The 16,440-nt window shown below is 36.8% G+C and overlaps 1 long non-coding RNA gene across 1 annotated transcript; it reads left to right on the top strand.

The window, feature by feature from the left end:
* LOC138152718 (uncharacterized) lies at positions 1–16,403 on the top strand. The gene is made up of 6 exons (XR_011166186.1): positions 1–1,966; positions 4,049–4,260; positions 6,809–6,910; positions 9,417–9,527; positions 15,211–15,456; positions 15,824–16,403. It is a non-coding gene; the product is annotated as an uncharacterized lncRNA (long non-coding RNA).
* The last annotated feature ends 37 nt before the right edge of the window (positions 16,404–16,440 follow it).

The raw sequence follows: 16,440 nt of genomic DNA, 5'->3' as shown, positions 1-16,440 counted from the left end.
TCTCTCTCTCTCTCTCTCTGTCTGTCTCTCTGTGTCTCTCTCTCTGTCTCTCTGTTTTAAATTAACAAATCAGTTTAGATAGAGGGCCGATAAGAAATGCAAATCCAGACATAGGGGTCGCTGCTTGGCCGAATTTTAACTAAAGGCTGGTTCTGCAGGAATTGACTACAAGGTCTGAGTGAAGAGAGAGGCAGAGCGAGGCTCTAACACTGGCTCTACTAAAAATGAAGTCAATGATTTTGATCTGCTCCAGATGTCCTAAGAGTGGATATTGCAGTGCTGGGAATCGGCACCCAGCGTCTAAGGGCACTGACGGTAATCAGCAGAACATAGCAGCGAGGGGAGACTGGCAGTTGTGATAACCTGCTGGAAATGTGCAGGGCTGGAGATGGCAGTGATAAACCGTTGAAAATATCTTCAAATGGAGATGACAGAGATGGTGAAAGAAGTCACCTAACTATGGAGAGGATAAGATGCTTAGCAGAGCACAATTTGAGAATGGAGTTGACTTAGATATACGTTGGGCTACAAGTCCTCATCGTGATTGCTCCACAGATACACACTTCTATTTGTGCATGTTAAATATGTACGTACATATATGTATGTGCATATTGTGAATGTGGGGGGGTGAGCTGGGAAGAGAGAGAGAGAGTGAAAGAAAAGAGGATCTGAGGGTTGGAGATGAATGAATTAACGAGGCATCTTCAGTGAGCAAAATAGATTAATACTTATTCGAATTAAGTTTGTGTGTGTGTTGGGGTGTTAATTTGTGTCGTGACTTTTCTATTTTGCCTGTATAATGGATCTTCCTCACTCCTTCCTAACCGATGGGTATGGTTAAAAAAAGCTTTTATAAAGATTTATTTTCTATTTCTTTTTCCTTCTTAGTGCTTGTTAGTGAGAAAACAAATGACGGTTATCACTTGGTTGACAGCTCAAGTCTTTCTCCTCTTGTTTTTTGTTGTTCTTGTTCTTGTTGTTGCTGTTGTTAAATATTGAGACGAAAATTAAATCACAACTCTCCTCCCTCCCATCTTGATTTTTAAAAAATGGAAATAATGCTCTAATATTCTGATTTCTAAGCTAGAGTGTCTTCAGGCTTTGATGTGGAGGTTTACACTAATTTGGGGGAAACCGCAGCTTCGCTACCTCCCCTTCCAAAGACACAACTGTGTCCATTCATCTCAGCGAGGCATCAGTGCGGAGCTGAAGGCACTCATTTCATAGAGACCTAGATTATAAGGAGGCAGCAAGAGGGCTGCCACTGTCAGTTGACTACATTTTCACAAGCAGTATTATTATTTATATTGATGACAATTCTGATACTTTAACCCAGAATATTCGAGCCTCCAAGCTCCCTTCTTGCGGGTCTGGGGTTGGCACGCCTCCCCAGATGCTAACGGTGGCCCGGGCCTTCTCTCCTTCCCACACCTTTGCCCTAGATACTTCCCCTCCGATCCAGGCCCTTCTCCAGACTGTGGGTTCCAGCTCCGAGCCTCACGCTGCACTTCTCATCAACCCTGATTTATGAGCCTTGTTAAATACTCATTATTACTTTGCACCTTTTTTCAGCAGGGTCTGGGAAGCCACCCCACTTTGTGACAACAAGGCATGTGTCAAACAATTACAGGCAGAGGGGCGAGGCGGCTCTACTCAGTGGCGGAGTATCCCCTTCTCTGTTCATTGAAGAAATATCGGAGACTCTGTGTGTGTGTGTGTGTGTGTGTGTGCGCGCGCGCGCGCGCCCCTCTGTTTGTGTGTCTGTATGTGTGTGTGTGTGTGTGTGTGTGTGTGTGTGTTCGTGCCTTTCCTTTGGGGTCAACTTTCACTCTCCTTTATATGTTGGATGCAGCTACCGCCCTCCCTGAAAACTGTTCATCGGCTCTTCATGGTTTCTTCACGTATGTTCACCTTAAGGGAAATTCGAGGACGTCCCAAGAAAACCTTGGAGATTTTCTAAGACTAAGTAAATCCCTACATTTGCGTAGCTATAGACAAATAAAGATACTTGTGCCTACAATATATGTATGTACAGTCACATGCATACACGTGCAAAACGTATGCACTCCAGATCTATACATACAATATCAGGAATACCACCAAACTAGGAAAGCTGAATGCAATGGAGGAGAAAATCCTCGAATGGGGGTGGGGGGGGGCGAAACCCTGTTCAAACTTTATCACCAAGAAGCAGTCAGAGCTTTCTTATCAGAACACAGCAATCACACCTCAAGGTTCAATTAAACAATAATAATAATAAAAATCTGCATACTTAGAATTATACTCTCTCTCTCTCTCTCTCTCTCTCTCTCTCTCTCTCTCCCTCTTTCCTCCTCCATTTTCATTTTATTATTTTTTTTTACAAAAGTAAAAAAAATGGTTTACTAAACCACCCTTTTTGACTTTTCTGTTGGGTAGAGTAATTTTTTTAATAAATATAGAACCAAGATAAATTGACTGTACAGAGATCAACATTAAGAGCTATAGATCTCTACACCCTTCTCTAAAGTGTATAAGGAAGTGAAGGGCAATGGTGTGTGTATGAAGCGCACATGTAAATATTTTATAAACCCATCCTTAATTAACAAAATCATTTCCATTATGTCTCCAATATGATCAACAGCAATTATGTGAGATTTTTAAGGTTTATAATTTTATGTCACCAGACTGTTGCTTGGGGGCAGAGGCACAATTGCTGTGCCAGCTGCAGTTGTATTTATTTGTTTTTCTACCTTGTTCCTGTAGGGCTGCATTATGCAGTTTTTAATTAGTTTGTGTTTGTATTTCACCCGTCCCAAATCAATGCCATCCTGGAGCAATGCAATGTAAATTCTTGCAGTACAGGTGTAGCTGCTAGCTCTGGAACACTAGGAAACTCATGTCTTACAAATGAAAGCAGTGAATGCCATTCAGCCAAACTGTCAGCTTTAAACAGCCAAGAGGAAGGAGATCAAAGCGGAGAGCAGGAACTTCTCCTCTCCAGATTAGAGTCTTTATGGTTTGAACTCTTAATGCTATTAAAGGGAACCAGGACATATAGCAAGCACATCATTGGTTACAAAGTTACTTTTAATTTTGAAAAAGTCCTTCCTCATTTTGGCCAGTGTAAACCTTCAGAGCATTTCACCAGGCACTCTTCCCTTTGAGGCCTCATAGGGCACTCATCTGAAATTATGCATAACTAATACCTTCAGAGACCCTTTCTGTTAGCTCACATATTTATATAACTTATCGTCTTTTAGAAAGATAATTTTGATTTCCTCCTCGGTTCCACTAAGTCTTTTAATAGAACTCAGAGCAATAAAACCTGAAATTCTAGTATCTCTAGACATGAAAAGTCCCTTTATGTTGTGTTTGGTGTCTCTTCTTTCTTGAAATGACCTCTGTATGGTGGTGTATAAATCTATTATTCCAGGCACTGGGGAATTCTTTTAAAGCTTTCTTTTTTGTCAGGAATAAGAGATTGTTCATCTTTAACTAGGCCACATAGAAATTATGATTCAACAGCAGTGTATATTTAATTAGAGTAATCTCACTTGAATTTAATTACCTAATGAATTATTTGTTTAAAAGGTAAAAAGGCTTGTTTGCCAAGTACAGTGCAGTCCACTGATAAGAACTTATAAGAATATTTGAGTTTAAAAAAAAAGAAGCATTTTTATGGCTTCGATTTTAACTCTTTGATTCTATAAATGTTTATTAACATATAACTCAAACCGAACTTAGGGTGATAATGTGTAAAATAATAATATGTGATGTCAAGTAAGAATTTAAAAAAATACTCATTCATCTGTCATATATGGGTGAGTACATATTTTTCAGAAATTAATGTTCTATAACAATTTGGAGATAAGTATTCATTTTCACTTCTGATTCCTTTTGCTTTTAACACTTTTGAAGGCATAAGCCAGAGATTAAATTCATTAGATGAATCTTCTAGGATAGTGACTGGATTGATATAATCTTTGAAAAAAACCTTAGTTCATATTTAACCACCTTAACCACCTCATTAAGTTATAAATTTCCCCTCTGTGCTCTCCCCTCACAGCTATTCTCTGACATTGGCATATAGAATAGATGCGTATAAGGTAACTCATATTGTAAAGCATTTTTATGGTTATCAGACATCATAGAAAAGAAAGAAGAAACTTTCCAGCTGTTGACCTTGACCTCTTGTTTCTCAAGCTACTCAATTCTACACTGCTTTCAAGACACAAAAGCAAATGATTCTACCCTGCACTATCTGTTCAGTGATACACTGTAAGTGGCTTGTCTTTAAGTAATGTCAGCTATTGGTTTATCTAATCCTAGGTACATAGCTGGGGTCATTAAAAAAAGAGAGTTCTTTCTGGAAAAATATAAAGTTATCTGTGGTGCTTCCTAGCATGAGGTTGCCATAGTAATAGGCTATTTAGCTTAATTTCCTCCATAAGGATCTGTGTATATGTGCTTGTGTGTTGGAATTTAGGCTAGGATCTATTTGGAACTAGAAAAATAGGACTGGGAAGTACCACAATTCTGATGGAAAGGGGGAAGGAAGGGGAAAAAAAAGAGTGAATAGGAAAATAGACTTCTCTGGGTCTCAGTTGGGGGAGTGTAAACATTCATTATTATAATATGAAAGTTAAATATATTAAATTATTCATCTACTTGAAAAGGTAAAAAGTAGATATTACCTTAAAATTAATGGAAACCATTCCTATCGATAATCATTAATTTTAGTTAGCTATTTTGAAAATAATGTGGTAGCAACCAAGAATAATCTTATTTTAACATAAATCTTAATCATATTTTTATGATTATCACAGAAATATCTTTCTTCCAAAGTCCCTAATTTTAAATGAAGACATTTTAAAGCATATTTGTTCATGTAGATTATATATTCTTGCAAATAACAACTGACAGTAGGAACAGGAAAGGTTTTGATATAATATATTATAAATGATAATGCATTTCCTAGATATGAATATGTGCAAGAATTATTTCCTGGAATAAACCCTCAAAGGGAATAGTATGTGGGGAAAGAAAGAAAGAGAAAAAGAGTGAAATTTCATATTTCTGTTTTGCCTCTTTCAAAATATTGGAAATTTAGAACAGTGTTATGTCTCCTATCACTTTATATCAACAGTAGAATAATGTATCATGGAAAATAAAATGTGCCTACCAAAAGGTACATTTAAAAAATGAGAAAACATATTTATTAACCTATTAAAATCATGCTGTAGAAAAATTTTATTGTATATCATTTCAAAATATTAAGTCCCTAAGTATAAATTTTCATATGTGCTTAGATACTTTAAATATGATTTGTAATTTCAAAATTATCATCCAATGAAGTTAGAAGAGCTGGGTGATTTGAATATTATAAGGCAAACATTAAGCATTAAGTTAAATTCCATTTTATTTCTTACTAATAAATACTGCTTGTATCAAAATAATTGATTTGCATAAAAATAACATTCAGTGCTACATGGAAGGAAATAAATAGAAGTGAACACTGGGATTACAGCTGGCCCACTGGCCTGAGTTTGTATGGGATGTGTGTATGCTCGTGTGTGTGTGTGTGTGTGTGTGTGTGTGTGTGTGTGTGTGTGCCTGTGTAATAGAATTTGTAGAGTCCTGAGGAGAACCCTGGAGAAGTATGGCACAAATACAATTTCAGAAATTTTGGTAATTTCATGTTGAGAAAATCATCATTTTACTTTTGTCACTCAAAGTTCTTTGCTATACTGCAGTTAGACCACTAGATCAATAACAGGATGCTAGCCTCCAGGTTTTACAGAGAACTTCTGAGTTCTATGGTCCACACCCTAATACTTACAGAATTTTTAATTGCTGCCTTCCCTTGACTTTGCTGAGGAAATTCAGAAAAATCTCAAACATCCTAAACAGTATGGCAGCTGTGATTAATCTAAGACTCATAAATGGGATAGATATAAGCTCAGTTCTACTTGTGGGATATGGGGAAATTGATAAAATAGGGTATGTTAGAATTTGAACCTGTCCTCATGACTCAGAAAACATTTGGATACTTAGATACCTCTTCTTCATTTGCAGTTGCTTCAAACTGTTTGGGGAATTTCAGAATTCTCTAAATATCTCCTCAAAGTAAATCAGAAGTTCAATTGAGAATGGGGAAGTGTACTGGGGAGATAGTCAAAGAAAACTGTTACAGGCTTTTCTGCATCTTACTAATTCTGTCCAGATTGCTCAGAATCTCGAGTTCAGACAAGGGAGAGCAGTGGCCAACTGACTATCCTCCCCTATAGTCCACTCACATTTACATACAAACCTGTAGCATATTAGTTAATTTAAGAAGAGCTTAATATTCCTTGGCAGAGTTAGATGAGAAATAAAGAGTTTAGGTTTGTCAATGGGTGGAGAGGGGATAGAGAAATAGAGAGAAGAAATTTTTCTTCTTATTTGATAACAGAAGTTCTATTTCCAGGAGTAATTCCAACAGATCATTCTTCACTCTTTACATTCTCTACCACCCTTCCAGTGAATCTTCCCTAAGCAAAATCTTTTTTTTTTTCATTTCCCTTTCCTATTTTTCAGTATTGCATTCTGCCAGTGCTGTGGGTTTTGTTTTGTTGTTGTTGTTGTTGCTGTTTGTTTGTTTTAATGCTGCCCCCTGAGAGCCCAGGACATTTGTGATTTGAAATCTTTCCTGATCCCCATTTAAGCTTGCCTGGAATTCTGTCCTATTCCCTTAGGACCTGCTAAATCACTAATTTGAGAATCTAGTCAATTAATTTGAGCTAAGATATTAATGACTAATAATGTGTTAATGCATTCCCTTTCTCAGATATCATGTGCAGTGGGAGGCAGCTGAGATACTTGCAATGAAAGCCTGTCAAAGAGAGAGAAACTCTAGGTTTGAATCCGTGCTCTACCATTTCTTGGATGTGTGAGTATGGTCAGAACACTTATCTCTCTGAATCTCAGTCTCCTTATATAGATGAGGACATTGGGTATAAAAGTACTTGCAGTATCTAACCATGTTGGTATGAGGAGAGTGCTTTTTTAATCCTATCTTTTTTTTTAAATAAATATGAGCTGTTATTTTAATACTGGTCTTCAAGAATGCCTTAAAACAAAAGAGTGAGCCACTTACAGGATTTAGGCATGATGGTATAGCAAATGGAATAAAAATCCAGGTATACCTGCTGGTGTCCCTCAAATCAAAATAAGGGGAGACAAAACTTTGTCATATGAAGGATGATCTCAGTTGAAGAAATTTTACCTAATTTCTGAAGCATCTTAGCAATGCTGATAATTCCCCATTGAAAACGGTTATTAACTAATATTCTTCCTATATGAGGGAGCCATTACTAAAGGAGAATGCAATATTTGTTTTCTCCTAAGGAAGAGGTTTATTAATTATTATTAATATTTATTAATTATTATTAATAATCTAGCATAGAAGCTAAACAGGCACCACTCATGAAAGGGAATGGCAATTTGTGCCTCTCCTTCTCCTTCACCTGTCCTCATAGTATGCCCTGGGTGCATTGCTCTGGGATTGCCTGTCTTCTCTATAGAAGAGAGTTCCCAGTACTTTAATTCTACCCTTATTTCACACATTTGTTCCCAAGGAACAAATCTATTTTTTCCTTGAGATTAAGGGATTCTCTTAAGCAAAGGGAGGGAGGAGGTAAAAAAAAAAATGTACCCAGAACACAAATCTGAAAAAATATGCAATAGGTATTTTTATTCCCACACATAAAAAAGGGAATGATAAGTAATAAAGAAGAATAGAATGGTTATAATAAGTCAAGTGGTTAATATTTAAGTTTCCTTGGGGCATTTGCAAACATATTCTCTTTAAGAGCTGTTCACCTCCATTGAGGACATCCTGATCAGTGTCAAGTAGGTTCTCTCTTTCTGGTGGTCAACTTTGGAGAGCAACTGTGCTTTTGCCAGCTAGTCTGCTTTCTGCTGCTCTTGCTGTCCCAACTGTCCTAGGAAGCTACTGCTCTCCTGATTGGACAGTCAAGCTAGGGGAAATGAAGACTTCCTTTTGAGATATCACAAGGTCCTGCACTTCTGGATCTCATGAATTGGACAACAGTAGGTCCTTGTCCAACTATTGCTTAGTGGTTATTTTGGGGGTCCTCCTGGCTCAGAGTGTTTCTCTTTTGGCTAGCAACCCTGAGGGTCTTCCCCTCCCAGTTTGATTTTTTTTTTATTAAAGGGGTCATCCCTTGACTCACTTTTTAAAGAGGCCCATCCAAAGGCAGTAATACACACAAAAAAGGCAGATAATAGGGAGACATGGGTCTCCTTAGGAGACCAAGGGCTCATGGCTTCTACCTAACCCTCAGTCATCCCTACATTTCAAAGCCATCAGGAAGAAGAAATTTGAGAGACAGAGCCCTTTCTTCCCTCCCCTGTCCCACTTAATATTTTCACAGAGTTCTGAAGAGTAGGCAATTAAACACTTTTTGTTATCATACAAGTAGAAGTCCTTAATTATCATGCCTAATTAGAAGAAATCAGGTGATATCTGTCGCTGTTCTGAAATTTGTATATGGAGGTAGAAAGGTCCCTTCATTATATGCACAAGGAAGCAGGTCCATTCCATACTTCCATGGAATGCTGAATAAGAATGTTCCAAGATGGGCTGACCCAAGGGCACACTGCAGTGGAAAAAAGAAAGGGGGAAAGAAAAGGAAAAAAAAAAAGAGAGAGATTGCAATGGTAAGAATGTTGTACTTGGTTGGAGTCAAGGGATTCAGGGTTTGATTTTGTACCAAAGTTCAAAGTAAATTTTGGAGGGTGAAATCTCTAGGATACCTCAGTGATCTAAATTTATGATTTTGATATTGTGTTTCCTGGAATAAAACCCTGAGTGGCAGGTTATTTTTTATTTTCCTACTTTTCAGATATAGAAATTTCGATATGAGGAAATTAAATTTGTTCAGCATGACACAACCTCCTAAAAGAAGAAAAGAGATTCAAGTTCATACGATTGATCATCCTTTGTACTGAAACAAGTATGGGTGAGAAGGTGTTTCTCACCCTGGATTATAGGCTGCTCCTCTGACACTGCCACCATCCCTAGCTGAACTCAGTTCTTTCTCTGGCATGCAAGGAAATTGATATGTTGTTTTCTGTTCTGTAACATGAACACGGAAGACACTGGGTAGAAGTTAAATACTAATATTTACAATTCAGGAGCAACTTTCCTAGAGAATTAAAGAGCACATTAAAGCTATCAAGCAAGCAAATTCTCTCCCCCCACACAATACACTCCTCATTTTGACATAAAAAAAAACAAAAAGAAATTAAGTCATCTATATAAATTAGCAGAGGCCCATGGCATCAGGTTCTATTAAAAAGGAGGCTTTAGGAAAAAAAAAATAATTGTGATAAATTCGTAAAATATAACTCCAAGAATTTTGTTTCTCCAGCAGCTGTTACTGCCTTTACATGTGTTGACATCATTCTGGGATTGAATATGGCAAAAGACTGAGATCATTTTAAAAGTTGAGGACTTTGTGACATTTCTCTCTTGGGCTTGGGTAAGTGGTTTGTCTAAGGTCACTTGGCAAGCCAGTAATAAACTCAGAGCACTGGCAGTCTAGTCATCTATTTCCTAGTCCAGTGGATCTTAAGATTGACTGAGCCCTTGATAGAACACCTGTTTTCATCCTCTGCTTTATGTTGGCAAGAGAAGCTATTATTGCATTGCAACAAGAAGGCATCATGCTTAGCTTTTTCCAAGGTGAGTCAAGTGATTAGTCCTCCCTAATTCTTAATTCTTTATATCTGTAAAATATAGTGCTTCTCTTCATCACAGAAATACATATATGTACACTCTGATAAAATCACAGAATTACAGGCTTAAAGCTGGAAGAGCCCTCAGACGTCATTTAATCTAGCCTCCTAATGTTACAGATGAGGCAGCTGAGGCCTAGAGAGTTTGTGACTTGCCTAAAGTCACACAAGTGATAGGCAAGTGCCTTTGGCTCACTTTTAAGTCAGCAAAATATCATTAAAATGAGGTATACCTCTCTTTTTGGTCCTTCAAGAAGAACTTCTCTGTGGATCTCACTAACACAAACATATGAGGGCTCCACGAGGAAAGAGAGTGTGCATAATGACTCAGTGTTTGTGAATTTATACTTGAGAGGGCCAGTTTCTGGAAATCTAACAAGGGTTTCCAAGCACTCAGTCTTCACTTTGGACTTTGCAGCAATTTAACTGCTGAGGAAGTTGGGTTCCATATCTTCTTTCCATTTCTAAATCTTCACAGTGAAGACTTGGGGCATTTTGATTGAATGAGAGGATAAAAGGGGGGATGGTTCAGCTATTGGCTGGTTATTAGTTATATATATTTATTAATTAATTAATTTGTTATATATTAATTAATACATTAATTATATATAATATATACAATTAATTAATGTGTATATATATTAATTAATTAATTAGTTATATATAGTTATTAATACATAGTACACATATTGGTGGGGGGAGGGTAGCTACATGGCTTAGCATATATTATTATACATACATCTAACTCTTTTATGTCTTACATAATGAGTCCCCTCACAAAATTCAGGAATATAACAAGCACATACACATATGTATCCACAGATACACAAATAGATGGCTATATTTAGTGTTTCATATTGGATGTATTTATATCATAGGTATTTATGCAAACTTTTCTGTCATTTCTAGTGATCTCCCACACTGAAGTATGTTTTGATAGATGTATCATTGACACATGATAAGAATTCATGGCTTATTAACAGTCACTTGTTTTGAATTCCAATTCATCCCCTCCTCATTCTATAATGCTTCTGCCACCTATCTTCCCTGAAGTTCCTGTTTAAGGAGCTTTCACTGCTATTTGGAACCCTCACTTTCTATCACAGAAGACTCTAAAAGTCTGAATGGGAAAGTAGGGATTGAGCCCATGAACGGGAGACATATAAGTATGATGTGGTGGAAAGAACATTGGACATAGGTTAAGAATCCTAATTGAGTACTGGTTCTGCCATTTACTAGCTTCATGACTTCAAGCACATCATTTTACTTTTCTTTCTCAAATTTTTCAACCATACCAGGGAGGTAATAATACCTTATTTGTCAACCTCATAAGATTGTTGTGAACAGAGAAATAGAGCTAAGTATAGGACTTTTTTAAAGGACTTTAAAAAACACATTTTTAAAATGCACAAGCTATTTAATGATAGAAAACTCCATTTCCTGTAGCATTAATTTTGTGCTAAGTCAAAGAATACATATTAGATAGAGCCAAGGCATGAAGTTCCTACCGGGCATTTACCTGATGAGGAAGCGATTTTCAAACCTGTCACAAATGGGTACACAAATGTCTTATTCCAGATGGGATTGTTAAAATCGGATGAGACAATGTATTGACAAATGCTTCATAAAGAAGAGTACAAATATAAAATATTGTTACTGGTGCTGCATTACATATGGCCAGAATCAAGTTATTTCCATTACAGCATATTTATTTTAGAAAGATAAACAAGCCTGTTGATCTGTCATGTTCTATGAAATATTTAATGAAGAATTTTTTAAAAAGAAAGAAAAGACAAGTGCAAGGCAATGTTGACAAATAAACGTAAATATCATCATAATTATTAATAAACAATGACAATAATTTTCTCGTAAGATTTCCCTAGATAACCACACATTCAGGCCACAACACAAAGACTGAGCTAAGAGTTAACTTCCAAAGAGAAAATAAATACAATAGTTGTACAATAGCCTAACAATTCCTCTGTGTTCTTTCACAAAACCTCATTCTGACATGGATGCAGGAGTGTTTGTTCAAAATCTCAGGATCAAACTCTGCTTGCATCTAGGTAGTTATCTTTCTAACTTAATACACACATAATGTATGCAAAACATCTAATAGATTTTAATCTCAACTCCAGCAAACTCAATACCAATTAATAAATTTCATCAAAGCCTCTTAGCATCTTCACTTAGGAATACAGGCTGCAATGCTTTTTTTTTTTTTTTGTATGTAACTCTCACTCTATGAGGGAAAGCATTAAGTGGCTAATGGACTAAAGCTATGTGAGAAGCAGTGAGAAGTCTGTGGATTGATCAATGCCTTAGTCAATTCTTCAGCAACTCATGTAGCTTTAATTATACTCCTGCACAGCTATGTTATAGAAGGAACCAAAACATTGGTTAGATAAATGGAGATCCTTTAACACAGTAGAATGGATGAGCTACCTTTTAGGAAGAGTCATGAACTTTTAGAAAAATGTATCCTATTTTCTCTTTGATAAGTAAAAAAAAATATTCTCCACATGTTTGTTTATATTATAATCTAATGGATAGAGTATACCTATTTTTATGTGAGTCCTTGTTATTTCATGAATTCAATATGCCATTTTCAACTTTCTCTGATATTCTTCTTTCAAAAACATGTTAGACTTCCTCTTTCTTCTTTAATCCCATTGTCATCCCATAGTGAAAGTTCTGCTGAGCATTACTTGAATGAATGAAAAACACCAAGCCAAAACAAAACATTTATTGCTCTGTTCCAAGTGCTGTGCTAAGTAAATAAAGGGGATACAAGTAGGAATAAAAAGGAGACACAGACAAGACCTTATTCTCTTTTCTTTTTTTTTCCTTTTTGGAGGGGGGAAGGTAGGGCAATTGGGGTTAGTGACTTGCCCAAAGTCACATGGATAGTTTTTGTGTGTTGTGTCTGAGGCCAGATTTGAACTCAGGTCCTCCTGACTCCATGGCTGGTGCTCTATTCACTGCACCACCTAGCTGTCCCCAACAAGACCATTTTCTCAAAGAGCTCACAATCTAATTGGAGGAGATAATACATATAGAGAATTCAGCTGGAGAACAATAGAAAAGTCGAGAATTACTAAGCAGTAGCAAGTAAGATGATAGTGAACAGTGGTCTGGAAGCCAGAGAAGTAGGGGTAGGACAGATGCTGAGGGTTAGTAGTTCTTGAAGGTTTGTGATTGGAGACTCCAATTCTTCCCACTCAACCAGGCTGATCAGAGTCTGGGTGCCCAGGGATTTTTTTGGATGAGGGTATATAACAATAATTGAAAAAGGTTTCCTTCTTCTAAAATATATATATTTTAAATTAACAAACATTTATTTCCCCTGTCTTTTCTCTCACTCTCATTGGAAAAAAACTGAAAAAAGAAAGAAACCCTTGTAACAAACATTCATGGTCAAACAAAACCCCACATTGGCCATGGCAAAAAAATCCATGCGTTTCAATCTGCATCTTGAGTCCGTTACTTCTCTGTCCCAAGCTGGGTAGCATGTTTCATCATTGGCTCTCTGTAATTAGGAGTGGCCATTGCAATGACCAGAATTCTCAAGTCTTTCAAAGTTGTTTGTCTTTATAATGTTGTTATTATATAAATTATTCTCTTGACTCTGCATCAGTTCACACAGGTCTTCCTAGGTTTCACTGGAACTTCACCTCTTATGGCACAATTGTTTTGTTCATTTCTAGGCTAGCATAATTCCTATGACTATACCTACATCCCAATAGCCTTTATTGTTGAATTCAGTTACATAAAAGCTTGTATATTTTTAAACAGTAAGATTTGGTTAAACAGTCATTATTCACTGGGCAGTAATAACTATTGAGTTGCTTTTGTTAAAGCATTGGTTGTTTACTCCTTCCTTTCCAACTTTCTTTCTCTTGTCAAGGGTACCACTTGCCTCTCATTCACCCAGAATGACAATCTCAGCATTATTTTCAACTTTTTACTCACATTCTTCCCACATATATTATCTGTTGTCAAATTCTGTCATTTTTATCTTCACAAAATCTCTTGTACACCTCCCCTTCTCTCTACATACACAATCACTACCATCACACAGTATCATCACATTCCATTTATTTTAGTAGCCTTCTAATTGGTCTCCCTGCCTCAAGTGTTTGCTCACTTCAATCCATTTTTTACTCAGCTGCCAAAGTGCCTTGCCAAAAGCACAGGTCAGCCTATGTTCCTCCTCATTAACCTCCAGTGGTTCCCTTTTACCTCCAGTATTAAATTCAATATTTTTTAGCATTTAAAACCATTTAGAACTAGGTATCTTTCAACCTTTCCTTTAAATTCTTGTTACACTTTCCTCCCTTATACATAGTCTACAAGCCAGCAACACCAATCTATTTCTGATTCTTCGTTCAGGACATTCCATCTCCCAGCTCAATGCATTTACCCTGGATGTCCCTTACTGTTTTCTAGGCTGCTTTCTATCTTCTCCCATGACTTTTCAGCTTTCTGGCTTTCTTCAAGTTTCAGATAAAATCTTCATGAACCACCCTTCCCTTCCACATGCCCCTTCCCTTCCAACAAATAACTCTTCCTCAGGACCACAAATTCCATCCCATCTCCCTGCTCTGGCCAGATATTTTTCAAATTCTTTCCACTCATCAAAAACAGAACAATGATGAAAGTCCATGGGAAGCTTAGTTAGGGATCGATCGGGGTGAACCTCAAAGCATATGTCCCAATGATAGTGGATCAGCAGCATTACATTATCATAAAAGAGACAGTCCATTTCTTTATTTTGCAGATGGGAAAAACTGAAATAAATTTTCATATGTTATTCCAAAATTAAAATTCTGCACAGGTCTTTGCAAGCCCATGTCTGAAAATACAAATGGCATAATTTGCCACTGTTCTTCTATCTACAGTAATTTCTCTGTTTCAATTTTAGCAGAGTTGCTCTAATTCCTTCTGTCCTTGTGTTTATTCTCAAATGAACAGCTACTCTTTTCACTTATAAATTGACTTGTGTATCTGTTGATGAGTGGTGCATTTTAATGATGGATTCAGCAAAGCCATTCAATGAGAGTGTTATTTTTACTTTAAGGCCAAGTATCCTCAGTTGCATTGTTCCCTACAGCTCTTGAGTGACCAGAATAGAGATGTGGTTAAAGAGCTAATTATCCATGGAGACATGGTTTAAAGTTAAGATACACATGCTTACAGAGTTGCTTATCTGGGTAAATAACTATTTGGACACAATGACAGCATCTTATTAAACTTTTTTATGGTTTTTAACTTTTTCCCCCTTCCATCATAATGGCTACATAGTGATGAAATGGGTCATCACCAAATGGTTGCACCAATGTTAGAGGTGTAGATAAAAAGTTGTCCCCTTTCATCTCTGATTATGTCCCACAGTACTAACAACACTTCTCACATGTCTCTTTAAAGCACTTTGAGTGAGGATGGAAGAACAGAATGAAGTGAAGGAAAAAGGAAAGTAGAGAAGTAGGAAAGCAGAAGAGGAAGAAGAGGCCTACATAGGAGTGATAACCAAGCGTTCCTTGGAAATGGAATTCAATCTATCAAAAGAAGAACACATAAACATAGAGGAGCCATTCTTCTTTGTTTCCTCCTCTACTATCTACTATGAATACCCTTGAAACCTTGGGTTGAACAAATTCATGGATTCTAGAAGTAACTAAAATATTTAATTTATTCACATTATTAATCACTTCTCTTCTGAACTCCAGACTCACATCTTCAGCTGTCTCTAGGATATTCTACATACATTTCCTCCTGTAATCTCAAGATCAATATATCCTAAATGGAGCTAACTATATCTCCCCCTAAAACTTATTTCTACTTGTAACTTGACTCTTTCTGTCTTTCACAACAGTATTAATTTAGTCTCCCATGTCCACAACCATGGAATTAGCTTTGACTCACCATTTCCACCTGGCATTTCATAATCAATCAGTTTAGTAACTAGCCCTCCCTCCTTTCAACTCTTTAACATCTCTTAGAATGTTGTGTATTACAGTTACCTGTGTTTGTCTTTTAGCTTCATACCAGATCCTGAGTGAATCTAGGTGGCACTGTGGAGTGGAAGTGAGTGGAAGGAAGACTTCCTGGAGTGAGGAAGACTCATCTTCCTAAGTTCAAATCCAACCTCAGACACTTACTACCTATGTAACCCTGGGCAAGTTACTGCCTCATGTTTGCTTCAGTTTCCTCACCTATGAAATGAGCTGGAGAAGGAAATGGAAAAGCCGTTTCCTATCTTTGCCAAGAAAACCCCAAATTGGGTCACAGACAGTCAGACAAGACTGAAAAACAACTCAGCAATGACAATAACAACAAATTTTATATCTCCCTCAGGACCAAAATCTTCTACCAAATTGGACGCTAACTGACAGAAAGAGCTTTGTAAAACAGCATGGAGTTATTTTTAATCACATTTTTATGATTTGAAAACTTATGTCTTTGATTACTTGCTACTATTAGCTTCTTGATTCAGCCTGTTGATTTATGGTAGCAAGTGCACACAATTTCTTTTCTTTAAGAAAGATGATGTTGGAGACTAGAAAAAATATATGAAATATATATTGGATATCCATCCATCTATCTATCTATCTATCTATCTATCTATCTATCTATCTATCTATCTATCTATCTATC

Source organism: Petaurus breviceps, unplaced genomic scaffold (assembly GCF_028583685.1).
Source record: "Petaurus breviceps papuanus isolate PSGF00001 unplaced genomic scaffold, PetGlider_PUasm1.0 151, whole genome shotgun sequence".
Lineage (NCBI taxonomy): Eukaryota > Metazoa > Chordata > Mammalia > Diprotodontia > Petauridae > Petaurus > Petaurus breviceps.
The sequence above is the reverse complement of the archived record's forward strand: the minus strand, read 5'-3'. Positions and strand labels throughout refer to the sequence as shown.